General features: G+C 37.0%; 1 long non-coding RNA gene across 2 annotated transcripts; it reads right to left on the bottom strand.

Moving 5' to 3' along the window:
• Positions 1-570: 570 nt before the first annotated feature.
• Positions 571-21,959, bottom strand: LOC118896074. 2 transcript variants are annotated; one of them, XR_005020078.1, is made up of 5 exons: positions 21,836-21,959; positions 19,839-20,011; positions 10,574-10,642; positions 8,624-8,702; positions 571-1,432 (listed from the first exon to the last, which is right to left on the bottom strand). It is a non-coding gene; the product is annotated as an uncharacterized LOC118896074 (long non-coding RNA). The 2 variants fall into 2 exon arrangements; XR_005020077.1 differs by lacking the exon at positions 10,574-10,642.
• Positions 21,960-26,121: the final 4,162 nt, after the last annotated feature.

Genomic DNA, 26,121 nt, shown 5'->3' with positions numbered 1-26,121 from the left:
TGAAAGCCTGGAAGAGAGAAACTGGAAAGAATTCAAGAAGAGCCAGACTTTCTGGGGTAAGTGGCAGCACAGACAGAACTCGATCCAGAAGCACTCAAGAATCTAAAGAACACTAACTTGCTATACTAATATTAGCTAAAGTAAATAGTGACCTCCATTTAAAAATTAACTTGTCCTCTAACTCTAAATGATTGGAAATTCGGAATTCTTTGGGAGTTAAAGCCATTACAAAGGGGCAAATAAGGGGTCAACAGAAAGAATAGACAGAAAGTCTCATGGGAAGTTCTAAATAAATTTTTATTCAAAAAAAATCTGAAGCATTAAAACAAAATTGTGTCTTTGGAATAGGAATTAGACTTCTAGGAATGTATCCTAAAAGATAATCTTAAATAATTACATAAAAAACTTTAAACACAAAGATATCAATGTAATACTTTTATGATTAAAAATGAGCCACATAAATTCTTAAAACCATGGAAATTGTTAAATAAATGATTATATACCATGGAAAATAAAAAAGTCATAATGTTCAAAAAATTTAAAATATCTTAAATTGTGCATTATGATGTACCAAGTGAAAATATGAAAACTTTGGCATAATATTTTTATGTACACAAAACTGTAAAAATATAGATAATGGCTATCTTTTGGCAATGCAATTATAGGTGACATTTATTTCTCAATTATTTTCCAAATTTTCTAAGGAACATGGAAAGCAGTCTAACATAACACATAAAAACTCAAGGTCTGCATTTGGCTGTCTGGCTTCTCATTTTTACCAGCTTTATGATCTCATATAGTCTACCAGCCTTATCATCTTGGGCCTCAGTTTCCTCATCTGTGAAAATGGGTTAATAATAATACCTAACTCATAGACCTGTTTTAAAGCTTAAATGAAATAATGTAAAGTGCATAGAACAGTCCAGGCACATAGTTAACCATCTAATAAATTTTAACTATTTATTACCTTGGAAAAAAAGAGTACGTCCATATGCACACACACATATCTAAGTTTTAAAACAAAGAAAATAATCAAGATGCCCATTCAATAAGAGAGTTGAGTATTGTTAAAAACCCAATTTAAGCACACTTAGTTACCCTACTTACTTAGTTTACTTTGAGACGGACATAGGGAGGAACCAAGCAAAGAGTAGGCTGGTCAGGGCCATAGGTGTAGGTCCTGCCGAAGCAAAGCATGCCTCTTCCCTACTTCATTCATCCCTGTTCCTCAAGGATCATATTCATCCAGTTCTCTCCTGATTGCTCACTGCTTTGGGATGATTTGAGATTATTAATAATGTCCTATGAATATGACATGATAGACTTGGACATATAGATTTTTCTACAAACCATTGAATGTGGGAAGTATAATGCTCACATACTTCTTCTCCATTCATCAAGGACCAAAAACTCCATCTTCTCTACAGGCCAGCTGTGAAAAGGGAGGAAATGTTAGAACAATGCATTGGATTGACTTTGTATATTTTTCCAGTTCCCTATAAGTTATAATAGTTCTCTCAGTGTCTGTCTTTGCTCCAAAAGGGAACAAAGGGTGGATTGAAAGAGCCAATCCCTCAGAGAACTAAGCAGTTTAATCCCAATTCTTCATTAATGATCTCTATCCATGGGGTTGTGTGGTTTAGTAGAAAATTATAGACTGAATTTTAGCTCTGGACTTACTAGAGCTGAAACTGGGAAAATTATTTAATTTCTGAATGTTGAATTTTCCATTTATAATGAGAAGCTATAGCAGTTATTTCAGAGAGTTATTGAAAGGATTAACAAAATATTCCTTGGGGTAAGATATGTGGTATATAGTAGGCATGCATTAAATGGTAGCTACTACTGTACAGGAACTTAAGAACAAAAGGAAATGTGGAGTTTCCGTAATGACAACAAGTGCAAATAATTGCCAATATTTAACATGTGCCGAGCACTATTTTGAGCACTTTACCTATACTAACACAGTTAATCCTCACAACAGCCTTTAGAGTTGGATAATATTATTTTACCCAAAATTAATTTACACAATATTAACTTTTCTCTGTTTTAGATAGTGAGGTTACTAAGTATAAAATGTAGTTTGAAGTATGAAATATGCTTTGGAGCTCCATGCCAACTCTATTAGTATTTGTCTTAAAAAGTGTGTCTCTCGCTCTAGACTGTGAACTCTTCAAGGACAAAAACCAGATCTTTGTATTCACAGTTTTTGCCTGGTTTATAGAAAACATAAAATATATATATTCTAAAGTGAATCTATCTGCCTCCGTGGATGAAAATCAGTACCGTGTTCAGTGCAGAAATTAATTTTATTTAAGATTTCAGCGGCTACAAAAGAATGAATTAAGTGTATCTTCGTCATCCACAATACATATTTTCATACTTGAAGATCACAGTTTTAGAGTAATTACCAAGATCATTCATCAGTTTGTATTGAGTAACATCTCAATAGAGATAGTTACATGGGGTGCTGTAGATTGCTGTTTTTGGATCTCTGCTGCCATTTTAGTGTTTTCATCCCCTTCTGCTGAGTCCACCGAATCAACCACAACATAGTCCATTCCTTTTTTTTTTTTTAAGTCCATTCTTTTCATCTGGTGTTGCTCTTCACTCAAGTCCTCTGTCCACGTAATTAACAGAATCAAATGTCTAAAAATTTGGACCAGATATTAGACCATAGAAATAACCGGGGACCAGGCCACGATCTTCAGAGTCTTGTTAAGTGGCCATTAACATGGCTGAAGTGAGATACACTAGGATTTGCTCATCAGAGAACTGCAAGCAATGCAATAGAATGCATACTAGCAAACAGTCCTTATATATAATTCTTTTCTGCATTAAGACATCAAAGAAAATGAACCCCAAAGAATGTTTAAAGTCTTTATAATAAATCTGTTTGAAATCTAAAAATCTCCTTTAGAACAGTATTTCATGAAATCAATGAATTGCCTTCAGACATTTCAGGGAAGAGTCAGGGGTTAAATGACTTCTGCACAATACATTTATTTTCTTGATTATACGAATGCTTTTAAAATAGGACTTTTACATAATTTTAAAATATTCATATGTAAGTGGTTTGTGGTCTAGAATATTTCACCTTCTGAGTCATCATTTTATTGGCTTATGGAAATGCTATGGTTGTTCAGGAATGTGTTTTTATATTCCAACAGGGACATGGAGTAATTTGAAAAGCCCATAATTTCCTTTAAATTTTACTCTCCAGTAATACAAGATGACACTTATTTAAAGATGCAACTACCTATGCTAATGGCTACCAATAAACATCTCCTTGGAAATAATCATGCAACCTTTTTTAGAGAGCAATTTTGATTGCTATTTGCAGGAACTGTTAATGTTTTTATCTCTTTTAAACTGTTTTAAGGGCCTTACATAACTTTTAAAGAAATGTTAGTCAAATATTGATTTCAACACTATAATAGAAAGATTGAGGATGCTGGGAGTGATATTATATAACATATCTGTTACACAGTTTATGTTAGAATGCTCCAAAATTAATGTATCACCCTCCTGAGAACTTCAAAAGAAGAAGCTAAGTAGGTAGGAAGGAATATTACACATTATAGAGCATCAGTTTCACTTTCTAAAGTGAATGCTCAGAGATCATGGAATTAGACAGTCCTACACGTTTGAGCAAAGGATTATGATTTATAGGACATGACTGGAGGCAAGTCAAGTTGACTGTTAAGTTTATAAGTATATTAATAAAGACAATATCATATTGAATATAAACACCAGTTTCCTGGCAATCTAAAAATACAGATCCAACTACTAGTAAATAAAGAGAAGAAAAAAGTAAAATACCGAGGCTAAGCCAAAGGTAGGTTAATGACCTACTCTGGAAGGGAGATGTGTACATCTATTCTGTGAAGAAAAATATGGTGTAGCATCTTAGCCAGGCGGAAGCTTAAAGAGAGGTCATATATTCTGCAAAGGCTACTTTTGGAAGAATATTCATCACCTGTTCTTGATCATGTAGTTATTCTTTCCTGTTAAGTAAATGAACAAAAGAACTTGCATGAAATCTCTGCAAGAACTATTGTATTGTTTTACTGATTACCATTTATAGGTGGATGTAGAGCTAATAAGACATTCTCAGTATTGACAGGTAAATAATCATGAAGAAGTATATAATCCTTTTTTTTAACTGAGTAGCTTAAAAGTTGTTATTGTAAAATATTTTGGAAATTAAGAACAGTGTAAAAATAATCTAGTAAATAATTGTCCCCCTTTGGGAACTAAAAAATTACTATGGTATTTGAAGCCCCTGTGGACTCTCCCTGATTGCACCTCCAGAGGTAGCCCCTATTTTGAATTTGATGATGAAAGGTGTACAATCACATGGAAGTGCTTTCTGTTGGACAAACATGGTAACCTATAGAGCTACTCCAATATTCAATGCTTTGAACCTGGCTATTGGCAGTAGAAATTTGCAAAATAGAGAAAATGTTCAGAGAGAATTAGGATAATGAGCTTTGGCTTGTTCAAAGTGAAAATCTAGTAATGTTCTGATAAAACAGAGAATAACAAATGAAAATAGCTGCTCAAATAGCCAGACGTTTCTTTGAGATCAAGTCAATCTCAGTCCCATTCTCCTGATCTTGTTTACAACCTCTTTCCCCCATTTTTCCAGCTGCCCCTCAAAAGGAACAAAACATCTTAGGTGGAGAGCCGAGGGGCACATACCTTCAATTCTGTCTCTACTTTCTCCCTTCCCATTGCTTTCCCACAATATCAATCACTTTGTTCTTTGTAATAAAATACAAAAACTTCTTCATATTGTGGCTTTAAACTAAGCTTAAATGTGCTGTCTCAGGAATAGTCACTCTTTATAAATAGTCAGTCCCATACATGTTTTTATAAGATAAGAAATACTGTCAAATAATAATTACATGTTTTTATCTGCTGTCAGTAAAGTGATAACAGTTTCTGAGGAATATAAATGCATAGAATCTACACTAGTGTAGCCCAAGTTTTTTGGGACATGAAAGAGATCAAATAGTAACAACCCTAACTAATGCTTTGAGGGGGTGTTTAATGGTAACCCACAGAAAGAATGTGACACTGTGAAATGAAGATGTGCTTCCAGCTTGTACTCCAAATAGGAATTGACACTTACTGCCGGCATTCCTTACATTGCCACACAATGCTGAGAATTCTCCCTGTGGCAGAGGCCTCCTTCCCCAAAGAGAACATAGAGAGCCTGTGTTAGAGAAAGAGATGCAAAATCACAACTGTTTTCCCAGATAATAGGCATTGTGCAATATTTTGCAGATCATACTGAAGGACAGCAAAACCTTCAAAGGATATGGAATAAAGACAACTCAATAATTGAAGTTTGATTTTTAAAAAATAAATGTGTAACTTTAGTATAAGAATTATCATGGTTTAATAATATGGGCTCCAAAACAGGCAATAGACATTTCTGCAAAGACATTGTGGGACAGAAGCAACTCAGAACGTTCAGAAAAGGATCAAATAATGGCCATTATAAATGGTGCTAGAATATATACACAGATCTGGGAAACAAAGGGTAGCAGTAGTACCGATCTCTCTAACCACCATGCTCAGCTACCCACTTGCAGGTTTTGTGCTTCCAGAACTCATGATGCTAAACTCTGACAACTCAAAGATTCTGGTTCCAAGGAGAAAAACGTTGGTACCAAGGCACAAAAATTGTGTTCCACTGAATCTAAAACTACAATTGCTGCCTGGTCACTTTGGGCTTGTGGACCAGCAGATAAATAAAGGGGTTACCTTCCTGATTGAAATAATTGACCCTGATTATCATGAGGAGTTAGGACACTTATGGGGACTTGTGGTGTCTCTATGCCATGGGAAAATGGGAAATGGGCAATTTCAAAAACTGGCCAGATAAGGCAAAGACAACCAAAAGCTCAAACCCCTCAGGGATGAAGGTCTAGTTTCCTCCACCAGGTAAGCAAATGAAATCAGCTCAATTTCAGACCAAGGATAATGAAAATCTAGAATGAATGTGAAGGAAGGAGATGACTAATATCAATAATTACCTAGGACCAGGGGCAGTCATGGGGAGTGTAGCTTATTCCAATAAGGCTCAGTTGACCAAGTGAACTCAGTTTGGAGCTCCAGTACATCTGAGTAGTACAAGAGGCAGCCTCCAACATGCATTTATTGTTTTCCACATCACATACCCCTAAAAGTTTTTCTGATTTCAGTCACAACAGTGGGGAAGAGTTCTATACAATAATCTCAGCTGCATCTTGCACTGCATCTTCCCACCTCAAGAGCAGGCATCTTTCTGCATTCTGCTTTCACAGCTTTCCGCAAGGTAGTGGGAGTGTGCCTGACTAGTGCGCAAGAAGAGCTACAAGTAGGGGGTAGGAGTTAATGCCCCTGAGGGCCATCCTCAACCACTGGGTGAGGAGAACTGATGTTATATACTCCAGACTCCACGCCTTTAAGGAAGAATATTCTAGGAGGCATTCTGTCTACTTCCTGGAAGTTCCAGGGGAATGGAGACCCTCCCTGTCGCCCATAGCAGCAACTCAGTGAGGCATACTTACTTACGCTGGCTTTCCACTGTTCCCTGTTCCACTTCTCTACTTCCTTATTCTGCTGTCCTGGATCCCTTCACAGATGAACTACCAGCACCCAAGGCCTCGTCTCAGATTCTGATTTTAGGAAAGCAAAAATTATGGCAATTCTTTTTTTTTAAAATAAAGAGAGAGAGAGACGCAAAAAAATTCTTTTGTCTACAGAAATACATCTCTTTCTGGGAGTTCTATGGATTGTAAAAATATTTAGCTTTCCATTATCCAGTTATCCACATTAAAGTGCTTTGTTTTGCCTTTCTTTGATCCTATGTTGTCTTCTCTTTTTGGAAATAGCCAGTTACCCCCAGACACTGATCCTAGTTTGGTCACAGGATGGTGATAGTGCAGCCCCTGATGCTCTGTCCCTCACCTCCCCTAATTTTATGTTACAGTGAACAAAGCTGAGACACCACCATACTTCAGGGGTATGTTTTACACTCGCTCAAGAGGCTACAGTCCTTATGTATTTTTCCCAAGTGGCCTGATCTCACAGTGCCTGCGGTTAGTTGTGTTTGTAGGTATTTGGCAATGAATCTAAACATCTAAGTGTGGTCTGCCTGTAGAAAACACTGGACTGTTGAGTCAGAGGCCCTTGATTCCTTTTTACGATTCTACTTATTATGTTGAGAAACCTCCTACCCTCTCTGGGCAGTTTTTCCATCTGTAATGGAGCTACCCAGCTCTTACCTGTATCTCAGACTAAAAGAAACAGAATTAATAGTTCTAGGAGCCTCTTAGAAGCTTAAATTAGAAATGGCCCTAATTCCACTGCACTTTCCTGTGTTGAAAACCTGAAGTGTTTCTATTAGTTGTTTTATCCTGATGTGGTTGGAAATATACTTTGACTACAAAAGAAGTAGGAGTCATCTTTCATCCTTCTATTTAACAGTTGAATTCTGATGCAGGGAGATTAAATTATTTATAACTGAGAGAAACAAAATCACTTAAAATACTGAATAACATGTTAGTTCTTTGCATCGCTTTCTGAACCTCATCCTGACCAAATCAATACCAGATTGCTTGCTAACAGCAAGGATGCATTCCTTTGGATAAAACAATGCGTCAATCTACAGGACACTTCTAGGAAGTGAAGCATGGCATTTAAGAGTGCACTGTTAGAACATACATATAAACCTCTCCAGCACTAAAGCTCTGCGTATGAAAATATAGAGTGGGCGAGAGAGGAGACGTGTGGAAGCAAAGGATTGTACGTGTTGGAAAAGTTCCTTTCTTGTCATTTTACTTTCAGCATGGGAGTGTGTGTGTGGGGTGGGAGGCGGCTTCTGTTTGTGCATTGTTAAGTTGTTCTTAAGAGGTACTCTGCAGGGACTTCCCTGGTGGCACAGTGGTTAAGAATCCACCTGCCAATGCAGGGGACATGGGTTCGAGCCCTGGTCCGGGAAGATCCCACATGCCGTGGAGCAGCTAAGCCTGTGCGCCACAACTACTGAGCCCACGTACTACAACTACTGAAGCTCATGCTAGAGCCCGTGCTCCGCAGCGAGAGAAGCCACCGCAATGAGAAGCCCGCGCACCACAATGAAGAGTAGCCCTCGCTCACCGCAACTAGAGAAAGCCCGCGCGCAGCAATGAAGACCCACCGCAGCCAAAAATAAATAAATAAATTAAAAAGAGGTAGTCCACAATGAAAATTAACCCCCATATATTTTTCTATTAGAGATGGCTTTTAGTTCTGCAAATTCTCTTTAAAGTTCGTTGATAAAAGCTATGGCCCGTTCAGTTATCTTAGCATCAAGCATTATAACCAGATCAGTGACTTATTTTATCTGCAACACTGAGGCGGGGGTGGAAATGGGGAGGCGTGGTGGCAGGGGTCATCTCTATTTGGAAGGAGAGGCAGAAGCTCTGGAGAGCAGGCTCTGGTTTGCCGGAGAGCTCTGACAAAGTTCTAGGTGCCAAGATGCAAGGACAAGGGGGAAGCAAAAAGGCTTGGGAATGAAGGTAGGAAGGTGACAAAAAGAAAAATTGTTTAACCATCATGCCTTGCTAATTTTACCTAGTGAACTCACAATATGTCCAGGTTAGTACGAAGGCGACAAAACTCCCTATCAACTCATCCCAGTTTTCCCCGTCGAGTTTGGTCCCCACCTGGAAAAAGAGAGAAAGAGGTTAATTAAAAAGAGCTGTAAAAGTAAAGCTCTATATATTACGACGCACACACATCACACACATGAGTGTTTAAGCACATCTCTCTCCCCATCCTTAATTACCAGTATATTAAAAACATTAGGATACCTATCCCCAAATACTAATCTTTTCTAATTATCATGCGATACATTAAGAAATGCACATAAGGGCTTCCCTGGTGGCGCAGTGGTTGAGAGTCTGCCTGCCAATGCAGGGGACACGGGTTCGAGCCCTGGTCTGGGAAGATCCCACATGCCGCGCAGCAACTAGGCCCGTGAGCCACAACTACTGAGCCTGCGCGTCTGGAGCCTGTGCTCCGCAACGAGAGAGGCCGCGATACTGAGAAGGCCCGCGCACCGCGATGAAGAGTGGCCCCCGCTCGCCGCAACTAGAGAAAGCCCTCGCACAAAAACGAAGACCCAACACAGCCAAAAATAAATAAATAAATTAATTAATTTTAAAAAAAAGGGTTTTGAGAAATACTAGTGACTCTGGAAATTAATAGGTGTTTAAACACAAAAGACAAAAAACCTGTGATTAAAATTTGAAAAAAAAAAAAAGAAATGCACAGAAGAAATTGATGGTTCAGAACAAATGGGGATAATACTTATAAAATTGTTGTTAAAATTGAATGAAATATGCAACAGAGTGCCTGATGTGTGTGTGTAATTTATATAGCTAGTTGTGCTAATCTTTGTTCCAATTTTAAAATTGGTCTTTAAAAGTGTAATTTAATTTTTAGTAAGTTTCAAAAGATTATGTATGAATATTGCATTTGAATCCATCTTGAAATGTTTTAGGAGTACATTTCTTTTTTCTTGATTTGCTTGTAATTTTAATACAATGCACAATGAAGAATGAATTTTCATTTTTTTCTTTTTTTTTTTTTGTTGGGGTATAGTTGTTTTACAATGTTGTATTAGTTTCTACTGTACAGTGAAGTAGAGTTCCCTATGCTATACAGCAGGATCTTATTAGTTATCTATTACAAGTACACTCTTGATGAATGTGGCCATGTCTTAATAACACATTTATCTTGGGAAACACGCACTGAACAGCTTTCTCTAAAGTGGAGGGAGAATATCAAACATGTGTCCTCCATCAGGTGTTACAAATGCTGTCTAAGGCCTTGGTCTTGATGGCTACCTGCAAGCCCTTGCCATAAGGCAAGTAAAAATAGAATTTTAACAACTCACATAAAACATTTAGTCGGAAATCCTGGGCATACAGTGAGTCACATTTGAATATGAATTGTAATTTATCTACACTACAATTAGACTGTCTAAATTACCTCCTTACTTACAAAGACAGATGCAGGAAAGACTTCTGTAGATTACTCAGTTCAACAATTTTATCTTTTTTTTTTTTTTTTTTTTTATTATTTATTTATTTATTTATTTATTTTTGGCTGTGTTGGGTCTTCGTTTCTGTGCGAGGGCTTTCTCTGGTTGCGGCGAGCGGGGGCCACTCTTCATCGCGGTGTGCGGGCCTCTCACTGTCGCGGCCTCTCTTGTTGCGGCACACAAGCTCCAGACGCGCAGGCTCAGTAGTTGTGGCTCACGGGCCTAGTTGCTCCGTGGCATGTGGGATCTTCCCAGACCAGGGCTCGAACCCGTGTCCCCTGCATTGGTAGGCAGATTCTCAACCACTGCGCCACCAGGGAAGCCCAACAATTTTATCTTATTTCTGCTTCTTTTCCTGAGATAAAAATCAAATATGTAGTAGAGTGTGCACATCAAGGCAGGTCTCACTCAGTTACTTTGAAAAGTCTATGAGCTCACTCAAAAAATATAATTTTCTGTATTTTTGGCTAAAGTGTATACTCAGACCACCTTACTAAATTCCAGGCTGCACTCTTCCAAGCGATGCTGGGCTGTCCATACTGCTGACCCCCTCTTGCTCTGCAAAAACAAACCAACCAACATGGAAGATGGTGTGTCAGTTAGAGCTGGGTTTTGAAGCTCAATTCAGAATCAGTTGAAAAATATCAGCAGGGATGTGTTTCGATCTTTCCATTGAAGATTAAATTAATTCTTTCCTTTATCCCATGGTATCATGAGTGAAAGCAGTGATGGTAATAAAAGGTACTATTATGTCCTTACTGTGTTCCAAGCAAAATATTCAGCAATTTACACACACATTCATTTCTCACAAAAACCTCCATGAAGAAAGTTTGATAATCTTGAAGTGACTTATCCAAGCTACTCCACTATAAAGTTAAACTGTAATACCAAGCTTCTGACTCTTATGCTAAGACTCGTAACCACTATACTACAATATGGTAGTTCTTAAATGCTCAGTCCCACGGTATTAATTCTTTTACCATTTATTCAAGTATTATCTACCAGTTGCAATCAATTGACAAGCATTTCTTCTAGAATTACATTACCTAGCCTGGAAAGCATTTTTCACTGTCTGGAAGGAAGGTTTTGAGACTTCAAAGATTTGGAAATAAGAGGAAGAAGTAATGAATTAGTCATGATCTTATAAAACGTTTAATCTGAGGCTTTCCTGACAGGATCTTACATGATTTATAATTTATAGTTTTTCTCTCTGTTTCAGGTAGAAGAAAATAAAGAGGAAATGGTTCTGAAACTGCTTTATAAGTGTTCAGATAAAAACCAAAAAATAAATAATTGCTAACTAACCAATTTATAAAAGAGGAAAAAGGTAAAGATTAGAGATTTTTCTCAGCCAAGCATACTAGGCCATATACTACTTGAAGTGTTCAATGTCAAGGATGATATATTAACCACTTTTATTGAGACTAACCTTGAAAAAAATCATCTAGACACATTTAACAACCTTCTCGCCCATTTCAAACATATAAGGCTTGCTTTTCTATCTTCTTCCAGGCAATGGACAATTGATTATTAGGTGGACCACCTACACTTTGGATTATTATTACCATGGATTTTTGCTGCAATATCTTCTTGCTGTTTGATTCACTTTCCATGAACACAGAGCCATGAAGAATATGGATTTGGGGCCACCTTGTGACAGAGTTAGAAAAGTCCTGGAGACCAAGCCCTGGGATCGGAATTTTGGTTTCAATTACTAAATTGTTACCTTTCAACAAATATATTTTGCAAAAGGGTTTCATATGGTAATGGCTGATTTTTACTAATGAAAGCATGATTACCAGTGTTACGCTATAGTAAGTTACACATATTAAATCGTTTCTATGTGCCAGCCACTGCCATAAGCCACCTACATATATTATATCATTTTATGCTCACAACAATCCTATGAAGTAAGTGCCATCATATGTCCATTTTACAGCTGATGCAACTGAGGTTTAGAGAGAATAAATAATTTGTGTAAGTCCTTGCAGAGAGCAAGAGAGATCTTAAGAAGCCTCAAAATACTCTGGCTGAAGATGTGGGGAAAAAAAGTTGTTCTATATGAAAGTGCAAAAATGACATAAAAATATTAAGAAGTAAATCAACATATTACCCTTTAGTAACATTTTAAAGCTTCAAATTGCATTTAATTAGCATATTTTGGATTACAGGCTCTGTATTTATAAATGCACAAAATAACAGAAAAATGCAAAAATCCTGGAAGAAAACCAAAGAACTGATAATATTATGAATAAACTCAACAGAATAGAAATTAAAAAGCATAAATAATTACATGCCCTATACTTATACACCTATGATCCTATTTTTGACCTTTCTGTCATGCTAAAAGATGATTTGTGTGTCTATGTGTGTGTGTGTGTGTGTGTGTGTATGTGAAACAAAGGAGCACATATTTTCTAGTTAAAATTAGTACTAAATACTCTTGAAGTCTATTTTCAGTGTACTGGAATTGTCATTGAATCATGTGTCCTATATTTTTTCTTCAGGAATTGCAGACAACATCTTCAAAAGTAGAATTATTAATTTCCCCCTATGTTGTCTGAATTTCCTATCTCCAGTGATGGCAGTAGACATGGAGTTCCACTGCCCCGATCCCCCTTCATAGAAGAACTTGCTGTTTCTGCTGCAGGGAGCTGCTTTGACCAAGGTCATGGCCTTCCTGGAGCAGCCAGCAGCCAGTAGCTCAGTGAGAGTGCAAAGGTGGGTCATTTCAGTTCTAGGTGGGATGACAATATTTGCTCTGGGGCTTACCCTGCTGGGTTGTCTAAGTCTATGTAAGGTTTGCAAAGCAATTCGACTGTTCTCCTCTGCCCGATTCCACTTCCTCACACTTCTTCTCTTAGGTTTTGATCCTTAATAAATGTCTTGAACTCCAAAATCATCTCAGAATTTGCTTCCTAGTTTTTTTTATTGTGATAAAAAGCACATGACATCAAATTTACTACCTTAACCATGTTTAAGTATACCGTACAGTAGTGGTAACTGTATGCACTTTGCTGTTCAATAAATCTCCAAAACTTTTTCATCAGAATCTGCTTCCTGAAAAGTCAGTCTGTGATCATACTTTCTCTAATGATCTAAATCTTTTTCGGATGTTTTGAAGTGCAGCTCTTCTTTCTTGGTAATACCCTGAACAGGTTTGCAATATGAAATTGTGAGATTGAAAGATGGCAGAAACCACATAATGCAGAGTATTTGCAATGATTACACCCTCTTTTTTTTAAAAACGGGGTCTGTGAATGTTTTTCATGCACCTTGAAGATTTAGGTTTTTCTTTTTTCTAGCCCACATGAGAAGTAGATAGGAATTGGAAGGCTTTCTCCTGAGAAGTGGTAAGCAGACAGCTAAAGGTACTTTTTATTGAGAGGCCAAAAGCAATGTGGCAGGTATCTAGCAAAGTTTTTACATAAAGTTTTCAGTCCTGAGAATCACATTTGGAGTTTAGAATTAATTGTGTTCACTCAAAATTAGAGTTTTAGAGTTAATTGTGTTTACTCAAAATTGATGTCACATCAAAACTCCATGCTTCGGTATCTCTATCTATAAAATGGGAAGGTTAGGCTATTAACAGTGGTTTTCAATCCTATTGTGATAATTTAAAGATGGCTGAGAATTTTTTGCTACTCCTTCCATTGAAAGGTAGAATCTAATTACCCTCGTCTGAAACTGAGTTGATGTTAGTGACTTGCTTAACAAATAGGATGTGGTACAAGTGATATGACATGACTTTTGAGCTAGAACAGATAAAGGCTTGCAGCTTCACCTTAATCCCTAGGACTACTCTTCTTGGGAGTCTCTGAGCAGACCAGTGTTTTCCCGGGGACTTGAGAGGTAGGGTTGGAGGGAGAGATTACAAGTGGCAGGAGGGTGATGAAACTTTTGAGGATAATGGATATATTAATTACCAAGATGAATGGTTTCTGGTAATGCAACAATCTGGTGATGGTTTCATAGACATACATGTATATCAAAGATCATCAAATTATACGTTTTAAATATGTGCAGTTTTTGTAGGAAAAGTATGCCTCATCAAAGCTGGAGAAAGAGAGAGAGAGAGATTGATTAGCTCAGAGAATTTCCTCAGGTGCCAGAAAGTCTGGCCCAGAGGACCCATAGCTGGAAAAACACTCACCTGAATTTCACAACAGAATGAGGCTGACAAAGACAATATGACTCTTCCTTATTGGACAGGGACACCACAGATTGCATCATTGACCCCTGGACTCCTAAAAAGTGATTGCTTTCATGGAAGTGTTTGTTTCTGGTGCTTCATCTGAAAAGGAAGGCATCAGCTGCCTCTGCTACCACCCAATGCCAGAGTTAAGCTAGCTTTTCCAGATGAGTTTCAACACAGACCATCTTCTCTTTAGCTACTGAATCCTACTGGGACTTCTCAGATAAGCCCAGAAGCATCTATTAAAATTCATAAAAATCTTTTTGAAAGGGAAAAAGTGGTTTCTTTCTTATTTTTAACAGCTTTTGGTACCTGGTATTATCATCTCACAATCTAACTATGAAACCCTGGCTTCACAACAAGCTGAACAGTTCATAACAGGGTATGGAAACTAAGTACTTGTCAGCCAGCCTTAGTTGACCAATAAAAGTATGGAAACCCACAGTCAGCCACATTTTCCCCAGGATTCTTTTGCACTATGACAACTTGAAAGGTATTCTCATGATGAGATACCATAATAATTATATTGGTCATCTGTTCATTAATAGATGTTCTTAGACCATTGGTCTCTACCAAAAATAATTCTCCGAGATTGTTTAATAGCCTTCAGTTACTCAATGTTACCGTTTCTTGCTTCCCTTATATATATATCCAGTATTCTTTCCATCTAGAGAATATACCTCAGCCCTAGCACAAATCTTCCCCTCTAGTTTATCCTTCTATTTCCCAATTACTTGAGCTTCTCTTAAATAAAAGCTATTTAGATCCAATTCATGGGGTTTTCTATAATGATGCCCAGGAGAGAAAAGGAGTATGCTTTATTTTTTTTCCCCATCTCTATATTCTATGAGGTAATTAATTTTCACTGGCATGCTGTGGCACTAATATACCTGGACTTTAAAGAAAATAAAAATAGTCTTGTCAATGCCCCTTCTTCCTACTATAAATTTTAGATCTATATGACCAGAGTAACCAGGTCTATCTCTTTCTTTAATCCTAAAATTTATTCAAGGAATTTTATCTTCTCCAAAATATACCTTGTTTTGGAGACCTCAAAGCTTCTACCAGGGACATTATCACACTCCCAATTGCAAGTTCTAGCTTCTAGCCTCAGGATAATACAATTTTTTTAAAAGTGTTTTGAAAGTAGGTATTCATAGGCGCTGACTTACAGATTAGTTCCAATGATCCTCCTTCTTACCGCCTTGGACAGTTCCCCTGAAACCCAGTACACCTCACTCTCCATCAGCTATATCCTGTCTATATATCCAGATGCTCTGTTGCAGATAGAAAGTAATTTAGAAAGCTACTTCATCATCTCCAAAGTGGTTATATAAAGTTACATTCCCCTTTGGGCAATGTATGAGTTCCCATTTCTCCATGTACTAATGATCAGAGTTATTCAATATATTATTTTTTAGTACTTCATTGTGGTTTAATTTGCATTTCTCTGATGGGCAATGAGCATTAACATCTTCTCACATGCATATTGGCTTACATTAAGTTTTACTTCCCTGTGAATTGCCAATATTTGTTCTCCCACATTTTGTAGTAGATTGTCTTTTTCTTCTTGCTTTGTTATCATTAATTAACTGAATAAGCTGAAAACTCATTGTGGAAAAATGAAATTTTCATCGTGTTTTAAATTAACCTGTTGGAGACACATTTCAGATGTACCCAAAGTATCTCTGACTGTACTAAGTCTTAACAGGAATAATTTTCAATCTGCTTTACCTTTATTCACAGTTTCCAGTCTTTCTCCTAACTATTGCACCAAACTACTCCCATCAACTCTAATATGCCTTGATATATATGTAGTTCTATATATCTGTACATCTGTAGATATATAGGAATACTTAAGTTTTCATCCAGCTTTGAACCCTCTAGCTATATAACCATTAGCATATCGCTTAACTTCTCTGTGCCTCAGTCCCTTCATCTGTTAAATTTAGAAATGATACTACCTACTTTGGGTTGTTATAAGGATTATAAATATGCAGATAAGATACAGAATAATGATAATTAGACAAAAGTATATAACACACAAAAAGCATTCCAACTTCTACTCATTCCCTTGCTTAAGTTTTCCTTATGTTTTTAACAGTTTATTGATGGATTCAAAGATAGTTTAAGATAATATTTAATATAGCTTTGAAAGTTATCTTCAGGAGTCAATCTAGATACTTGTTCCATTTGATAGAAACAGAAGTCTATAGAGTTATGTTTCAAGCCCATAATTCTATTCCTTATTTCCTTATAAGAGTGACTATATCCACTCTTATAACCCTTGAAAAAAGTTCATTTCTCATTAGGATATGTAAAGCATTTAGGAAGAAAAGCATTTTGGTTTCTGAAAATGGTTACTAATACAGATATTCGTCCTATTGTCTACTGTCAACTCACTTGTCAGGCCAGTCTCTTATCTGGGAGAAAGTGGATAATAATCAGACCCTCTCCTAAGGCTAATAATCTGCCCCGACTGGACAACATGTATAGCTTTGGATAGACTGTAGATTCAAAATGAAGGGAAATTGAATCTAAGGAAGAAGCAGCCATCTGTTTGAAGCCCAATTGTTAGTGGAAGTAACCACATGGTCATATTTTTAAACCTCAGTTAACTATAGATGTAATCTCACAAAGCCGTCTTGAAACAAACAACAACAGGAAGCAGCAAACGGGAAAACAAATTCTTCAAGTGCTATGGATCCAAGATAATCAGAACTTCTAACACAATCAATATCCTGGTTAGTCCAAACCTTATAATACCTACATTATGTCTTATGATCTGTACAACATAATTTATTCTGGGTGTCCTGAAGGTAGCATGATAACAGAGCTAGAACTAAACATCCTGACTAGATCTAACCAGGTTATCTTTCATTTGAGCATCTGCCTGGCTTTACTATCCTGTTACTACTCAGATTAACTCTACAAGTTTTTAAACCTCTTTGAGCCTCAATTTTCTCATTGATAAAATGGGGATTCCATCTACTTCATGGCATTGTTGTGAACAGTTAATAAGATGTGAACTGTATGGCACAATTTAGATACACAATAAAAGCTAGTAAATTTACCCTCAGGATCATATAATCAGAGGATTTTGCTTCATATGTGTAAATTTCATTTCCTTAACTGACTGATAATCTCAGCATCAATTGTGTTTCCTCTCCCCTTCCACTGGGAGCCTAGGAGGGCTAGCCTTGCTAGGCATAGCCACTGGTTGATGGATAGTCTGAAGTCAGCCTTAGGAACAAGTATCTAAACTGTGAGGACTTTTTCTAATAACTCATTATGAGGACTTGAGAGAAAATTCCGAAACTAAGAGGCTCAAGTATATAAACCCTCTCTGGAATTAGTTCTGTATTTTGAAAATAAAGGTATAACAGTTTCTGTAGAAGATTTTAAACTTTCTAAGTCAAAATGTGATTCATAAAATAAAAAGCTTTCAAGAAAAGTTTACATTTACAAGGAGGGAAGGGAGGGATGAAGGAAAGGAGGAAAAGAAGGAAAGAAGGGAGAGAGGAAGAAAGGGAAGAAGGAAGTAGAGAGAATGGAGCAAACATATATATTTCCAAACTACCAAAATGGTGGGAGAAAAAGAATCTGTCTTTGGGAACATATGAATAAATATGTTTTTAAAAGTTTAAAAAATAAAACTTGACATTGACAAATGACATTTATCTGAATAAAATAATGACAACCTATGGTAGAGAATAAATAATTTTGACCAATAAACAATGACACTGAACACAATGTCAAGTGAATCCTTGCTATTTTGTGTTTCAATATAATGAAACTATTATAGGGGTACTGCTCTAAAACAAGAGTCTCATGGTTCAAGCTATAACTGAGTAAAAATGAAAGCAGGATAAGCAGGGTACCAGCAGAGAAAAGATGAGACCAGCAGCATCAAAAGCTCTCTAATGGAACATCATTAAGAATCTAAAAGAAATATAAATGTTCTGATAGGCCATTATATTATCCTATTAATATTTTTTCTCTTTATAATTGTCTCTATTACCTTTGGTTGACCCTACAATCTAAGTACATATGTTATACTATATTTGAACTAAGTTACATTTGAATATAATATTTTATATGACTATTTAAAAACTTAAAGAATTTTTACATGTCCTCACAATTCTCTTGTGTGATACCAAGTGGCATATTCTTATCCCACTTTAGAAATTCAGGAGAAACTAAACACAGTGGTTGGTTCCCAGCCCTGCAGAGCATTCAAAGCTACTGTCTCAGTCTGGTTATCCCTAAAAGCTGTCACTCAGGTATGGATTCAAGTGTCAATAGTTTATTTTGGAAGTGATCCCAGTAAACAAGAGCAGTGGGTGAGGGGGATAATAGCAAAGGAAAGAGAAGGCAACCAATAAAGTGTCAGTTACTGCTATAGGTTAATTGGAACTTCACTGGAAACCACGTACAGCATGTTTCAGAGTTATCCCACCTGAGGGGTGAGGGATCTGGGCTATTTACACACTACTCTAGTGAGTCATTAGTTGAAGGCTGCTTCCAGGGGCATTAATTTCCCAGTATTTCCAGCCTTTGGTTCTGCTGTTATAGTGGACTCCAGTGGCCAGAGAAAGCCCTGAAAGACTAAATACAGTGAGTACTGAAGTAGTGAGGATAGGGTGATATGGGTGGGGATCGAACAGAATTGGCTAGAGCTCTGATTTTATTTACTTGAATTTCATGAGCATATTCACTGAGAAATTTTTGGACACCATGGAAGAATTATCCTTTAATTTTTATAATCATTTTTTTCTCATTCCTCAAAGCTATCAATAGCAAACGATGAATTAAGAGTAAAGGAACTTGGACTTCCCTGGTGGCGCAGTGGTTTAGAATCCTCCTGCCAATGGAGGGGACACGAGTTCGAGCCCTGGTCTGGGAAGATCCCACATGCCTCGGAGCAACTAAGCCTGTGCGCCACAACTACTGAGTCTGCGTGCCACAACTACTGAAGCCTGCGTGCCTACAGCCCGTGCTCTGCAACAAGAGAAGCCACCGCAATGAGAAGCCTGTGCACTGCAACTAAGAGTAGCCCCCGCTCACCGTAACTAGAGAAAGTCCACGCGCAGCAACAAAGACCCAACACAGCCAAAAATATATAAATACATTAATTAATTTTAAAAAAAGAGTAAAGGAATTTTTTGTTGTGCTTTTTTCTTTATTTTGAGAAATTAATAGTTTTAGGTTTACTGATTTGCTCTACATTTTCAGTTATTAAAAAAGCAAAATTGCTATTGCTGCTATTTTTTTTCTATTATTGAAGAGGCAAATACATGAAAGAAAACTTTTAAGCAGCAGCAAAAAAAGAGGGGGAGTGGAGTTAGTAAGATTCCATCAGGTAATTGAGGAGCTGAGTTTTCTGAATTTTCCTATTAGTTGCATGATAAATAAAGAATTTTAATTGAGAAAAATCAGCTCACCTCCTCAAAACTATCTGTACAACTGTCTGCACCCACTTTTGCTGAAGGTCTAGGCAGAGATACAGGTCTTTGTGAATGAGATTAAAAAAAAAGATTTGGAGGATGAATTATTTACCTGTTTTAGATATTCCTTTGCTATTGAAATCATGGTCCTTTGAGTTCAGCGGTGAACTGAAATGGTGCCAACAGGATTTCTTCACAATTTTCTGGAAGCCACGGCAGCACTTCACTTACATTGCCAAAGGCCATTGGACCCAGCAGTCACAGGGAAAGGAATTCCCGGATTACCTGGAGTCAGATTGCTAGGGTTAGCCAGCATGCACCTAGAATTGCTTTGATCACACTAATTCCCAATTCAAACTTAATAATTATTTCAGAAATTTTGTCCTGCTTCTCCAATTACTTTAACTCTACAGGATGGAGGTTAACCCGCTCCCCAGGCTGTGTTTTGGAATCTGCTTATATCAAATAAATGAAACTACTGCTCTAGGATTCAGAAGTAAGGCAACACTGGAGCCAAAACTAAACAGACATCAGTACCACATTAAGTTTCATCAAGACAGAGATATTTCTCGTTTTTGTTTACCACTGAACACCCAGCACCTAGATATTCTACATTTGCAGATGCAAAATAACTCGGCACTTTTAAAAGCATTTACATGATTTCTCAACTTTTATAGCGTGATTTATTCTGAATCATTCTTCATTCTTTGATACATTTTGCATAGAAAGGAGTGGAATGGGTCATCACCCACTGGCACTGAAACACTGCACTCATACTTGACACAATGGAAGCAGTGAAAACAATAAGGGAACAGGTACCGGTTTCATTAAAAGTCATAACTCTGTTACATACTCTTTAAACTCTAATATAATGATTTGGAGGTCCACAAAAAAAGTCTTAATTTTAAGAAACAGATTGCTACAAATAAAAGATTACTTTTTGGCCAGGCCTTGACATCCATTTCCTTTTTTAAAAAATGATTTTCACTGACTACTTTGAATAACTTTCTATATGAAGATTAATATTTGTAGTTTTCAAAATTAATGTTGAACCTCCATATGACAATTTTTCTTCTACTTGATTTTGCAGAATCCTCTGTGACACCATACTGGTATTTACAGGAGGTCAACTATGATCTCATCAACAAAGAAATCACCTTTAGAAAGAATTAATAGAAACATATACTATTTCACAGACATGTGTTATGTTTAAGAAAAATTCTTTAATGCTAATAAAAGAAAAAATTCAAGTGCAGAAACCACATGTTAAAAACAAGATATTATTTGTTATAGAACAGGATCTCAGAAGGGTCTAGGATCCATCATGGGGTCTTCAAAACAGATAGGAAATGATAGTTGTCTGAACCTTTGTTAACAGAATGCTAAGTAAAAATATATGGGTTACCTGGTTTGATGTTAATGGACAATATTTATCAACTGTGGCTCCCAGTGGAATATAATATAACTTATAAATGGATTTAGGTATATATAGTGATACATAGGTCTATAAAATTCAACTAATATTCAGACATATAAATATATTTTTAGCAACCAAATGCTTATATCAATTCAAATATTACACCTTCCTTAGAAGAATAGAGATAGAGCTTAAATATTTCAAAATCTAATTCAATCAGAGCTGACTTATACATTAAGCGTAGCAGACACAGTGCCTAGGGCCCACAATAATTTTAGGGGCCTTTGAAAATATTTTGATTTCTTCTAAAATCAAAAAAGAAACAAAGATTTAGAGTCAAAAAAAGTGTTATTTTTTTCCTCACGACAGAAAAAGGTGAAATTTTTTGGACCCACAAAAATCTACTAAGTTTTCCCTGAAGCAGAAACAAAGGTGAAGTATTTAAAGTTATATCAAAAACAATTTTTAATATTGATATCATTATGATGGGAGAACCCCACAAAGGTAAAATTGTCTAGGGTTCATGGAAGTCATTTTGTAGCCCTGTCAACGTTAAATGAATTTTTTTTGTTTGTTTGAATAAAAATAAATGTTTGTCCTTAAAGCAATTTTGATCAGATTGAAAGTCCCTTGCTTTCTGAGGAGCATAGTTATACAAAAGAAAGCTCTAGTGGTCAGAAGGATGTGCCTACCTTCGCACGGTGTACAGAAAGCATGGAACTGCCAAGGAAGCAATAGAGCTATGGTCAGCTTGGAAGTCATGTTTACCCTGGATCCTTTCCTTCCAGTGTCCTGCAGCCCCAGACGCTGGTGTGCTTGGCTGTCTCTGAGCAATTGTGTTGGTTGGTGTGCTCCTGAGGCTTTTTATATTATTGCAACACTAAAGGTGTGTGGGACCTCATCTTTGCACTACGTCACTGGAAATTACACAAAATCCAGTATGTCCCCCTGCACTTTGAAACTAACCCAAACAAACACTCCTAGGCCTCAAAAAATTTTCATCAGTTTAACTGATTTGGTATAAAACTATTTTGTTTAATGTACGTGTCTTAATCTGTTAGAGCTGCTGTAACAAAAATACCATAGGCTGGGTGGCTTAAACAAGAAACATTTATTTCTCAGAGTTCTGAGGCTGGGAAGTCCGAGACCAAGGTGCCAGCAGATTGGGTGTCTGGTGAGAACCCACTTCCTGGTAATAGGCAGCCTTCTCACTGTGTCCTCATATGGCAGAACGGGTGAGAGAAGTCTCTAGGGTCTCTTTTATAAGGGCTCTACAGGCATACCTCATTGTATTGTGTTTTGCTTTATTGCGTTTTGTAGACTGCGTTTTTTTACAAATCAAAGGTCTGGGGCAACCCTGTATCAAGCAAGTCTTCTGATGCCATTTTTCCAACAGCATTTGCTCACTTTGTGTCTCTGTACCATATTTTGGTAATTCTGGTAATATTTCCAACTTTTTCATTATTATTCGATTTGTTATGGTGATCTGTGATCAGTGATCTTTGATGTAATTATTGTAGTTGTTTTGGGGCACCACGAACCATGTACATATAAAATGGTGAGCTTAATCAATAAATGGGTGTGTTCTGACTGCTCCACTGACCAGCTATTCCCCCATCTCTCTCCCTCTCCTGGGCCTCCCTAGTCCCTGAGACACAACAATTTTGAAATTAGGTCAGTTAATAATCCTGCAATGACCTCTAAGCCTTCAAGTGAAGAGACTCACATCTCTTACTTTAAATCATAAACTAGGCATGGTTAAGCTTAGTGAAGAAGGCATGTTGAAAGCCAAGGTAGCTTGCAAGCTGGGCCTCTTGTGCCAAACACTTAGCCCAATTGTGAACGTAAAGAAAAAGTTCTTGAAGGAAATTAAAAGTGCTCCTCCAGTGAACACACAAATGATAAGAAAGCAAAACAGCTTTATTGGTTTTTGTTGTTGTTTTTTATAAATTTATTTATTTTTATTTTATTTTTGGTTGCGTTGGGTCTTCCTTGATGCATGCAGGCTTTCTCTGGTTGCGGTGAGTGGGGGCTACTCTTCGCTGTGGTGCGCGGGCTTCTTATTGCGGTGACTTCTCTTGTTCCGGAGCACAGGCTCTAGGTGTGCGGGCTTCTGTAGTTGTGGCTCTCGGGCTCTAGAGCACAGACTCAGTAGTTGTGGCGCACGGGCTTAGTTGCTCCACAGCATGTGGGATCTTCCCGGACCAGGGCTCGAACCCCTGTTCCCTGCATTGGCAGGTGGATTCTTAACCACTGCACCACCAGGGAAGCCCAGCTTTATTGTTGATATGCAGAAAGTTTTAGTGGTCTGGATAGATGATCAAACCAACTACAACATTCCCTTAAGCCAAAGCCTATCCAGAGCAAGGCTCTAACTCTCCTCACTTCTGTGAAAGCTGAGAGAGGTGAAGAAGCTGCAGAGGAAAGGTCTGAAGCTAGCAGAGGCTTGTTCATGAAGTTTAACGAAAGAAGCCGTCTCCATAAGATAAAATTGCAAAGTAAAGCAGCAACTGCTGATGTAGAAGCTGCAGCAACTTATCCAGAAGATCCATCTAAGATAATTAATGAAGGTGGTTACACTAAACAACAGATTTTTCAAAGTAGATGAGACAGCCTTCTATTGGAAGAAGATGCCATCTAAGACCTTTACAGCTAGAGAGAAGTCAATGCCTGGCTTCAAAGTTTCAAAGGACAGGCTGACTCTTTTGACTCTCATGGTTAATCAGCTGGTGACTCTAAGTTGAAGCCAATGCTCATGTACCATTCTGAAAATCCTAGGGCCCTTAAGAATTATGGCAAATCTACTCTGCCTGTGCTCTATAAATGGAACAAGAAAGTCTGGATGACAGCACATCCGTTTCCCAACATGGTTTACTGAATATTTTAAGCCCACTGTTGAGACCCATTGCTCAGGAAAAAAGATTCTTTTCAAAATATTAATGCTCATCGACAATGTACCCAGTCACCTGAGAGCTCTGATGGACATGTATGATTATGATTAATGTTGTTTTTCATGCCTGCTAACACAATATACATTCTGCAGCCCATGGATCAAGGAGTTATTTCAACTTTCAAGTCTTATTCTATAAGAAATATATTTCATAAGGCTACAGCTGTCATAGACAGTGATTCCTCTGGTGGATTTGGGCAAAGTCAATTGAAAACCTTCTGGAAAAAATTCACCATTCTAGATGCCATTAAGAATTTTCACGGTTCATGGGAAGAGATCAAACTATCAACATTAACAGGAGTTTAGAAGAAGTTGATTCCAACCCTCATGGATGACTTCGAGGAGCTCAAGACTTCAGTGGAAATGTGGTGGAAATAGCAAGAGAACTAGATTAAGAAGCAAAGTCTGAAGATGTGACTAAATCGCTGCAATTGCATGATAAAATTTTAATGAATGAGGAGTTGCTTCTTATGAATGAACAAAGAAAATGGCTTCTTGAGATGGAATCTACTCCTGGTGAAGATGCATTGGAAATTGTTGAAATGACAACTAAGGATTTAGAATATTATGTAAACTCAGTTGATAAAGCAGCGGCAGGGTTTGAAAAGACTGACTTCTATTTTGAAAAGAAGTTCTACTGTGGGTAAAATGCTGTCAACTAGCATTGTATGCTACAGAGAAATTGTTTGTTAAAGGAAGAGTCAATTCATGATGCAGACTTCATTGTTATTTTATGAAGTTGTCACCGTCACCCCAACCTTCAGGAACCACCACCCTCATCAGTCAGCAGCCGTCAGCATCGAGGCAAGACCCTCCACCAGCAAAAAGATTAGGACTCACTGAGGGCTCAGATTAGCATTTTAAGCATTTTTTAGCAATAAAGTGTTTTTAATATAAAGTATGTACATTGTTTTTTTAGACATAATGCTGTTGCACACTTAATAGACTACAGTACAGTGTGAACATACTTTTTATATGCACTAGGAAACCAAAAATAGTGTGTGACTTGCTTTGTTGAGATATTCACTTTATTGGGGGTTTCTAGAACAGAACTCACATATCTCCAAGGTATGCCTGTAATCCCATTCATGAAGGCTCCACCCTCATGACCCAATCACCTCCCAAAGGCCCCACTTCCAAATACCATTACATTGGGGATTAGGTTTCAGCATATGAATTTGTGGGGGGGAACACAAGCATTCAGTCCATCACAGTATGTATCTATCAATCTGATTGTTTGTATTTATAACCCTAATTTTTATAACATTTTTATTTTGAAATAACTTTTTTTAATGGAACAGAGTATGAAAAATTTATTTATATGGTTTATTTAGGCACAAATTTTAAGAAACTACCACTTGTTTTGTTGTTTTTTAAATTTCTTTTTCCATTCTTGAAAACTTTTTTCACAGTCTGGAAAATTTCATTCAAGTTTCTTTTTAGAAATATGTTCACACATTAATCAAATGCTGCAGCTCGTGGAACCCACGCAGGATTTTTTTTTTAATTCATTCATTTATTTTTTAATTGAAGTATAGTTGATTTACAATGTTGTGTTAGTTTCAGGTGTACAGCAAAGTGATTCGGTTTTACATATATATATGAGTGTGTGTGTGTGTGTGTGTGTGTGTGTGTATTCTTTTTCAGATTCTTTTTCCATATAGGTTATTACAAAATACTGAATATAGTTCCCTGTGCTACACAGTAGGTCCTTGTTGGTTATCTATTTTATATATGAAATAACTTTAAACTTACAGAAAAGTTGTAAGAAGAGTATAAAGAATTCTAGAATACACTTCACTCAGATTTCCCAGTATTTCCTAAGAACAAGAAAATTCTCCTCTAACCCATTACAATGATCAAAACTAGGAAATTAAGAGTGATACAATACTATTATTTAATCTGCAAACTTTATCCAATTTATGACAATTGTCCCAATGATATTCTTTTTTTTTTTTTTAAAGAATATTTTGATGACTCCAATTTTTTTTTTATAGCTACTTTATTTATTTATTTATTTATTTATTT

The sequence above is a fragment of the Balaenoptera musculus genome, chromosome 5 (genome assembly GCF_009873245.2).
Source record: "Balaenoptera musculus isolate JJ_BM4_2016_0621 chromosome 5, mBalMus1.pri.v3, whole genome shotgun sequence".
NCBI classification, from domain to species: domain Eukaryota; kingdom Metazoa; phylum Chordata; class Mammalia; order Artiodactyla; family Balaenopteridae; genus Balaenoptera; species Balaenoptera musculus.
The sequence above is the reverse complement of the archived record's forward strand: the minus strand, read 5'-3'. Positions and strand labels throughout refer to the sequence as shown.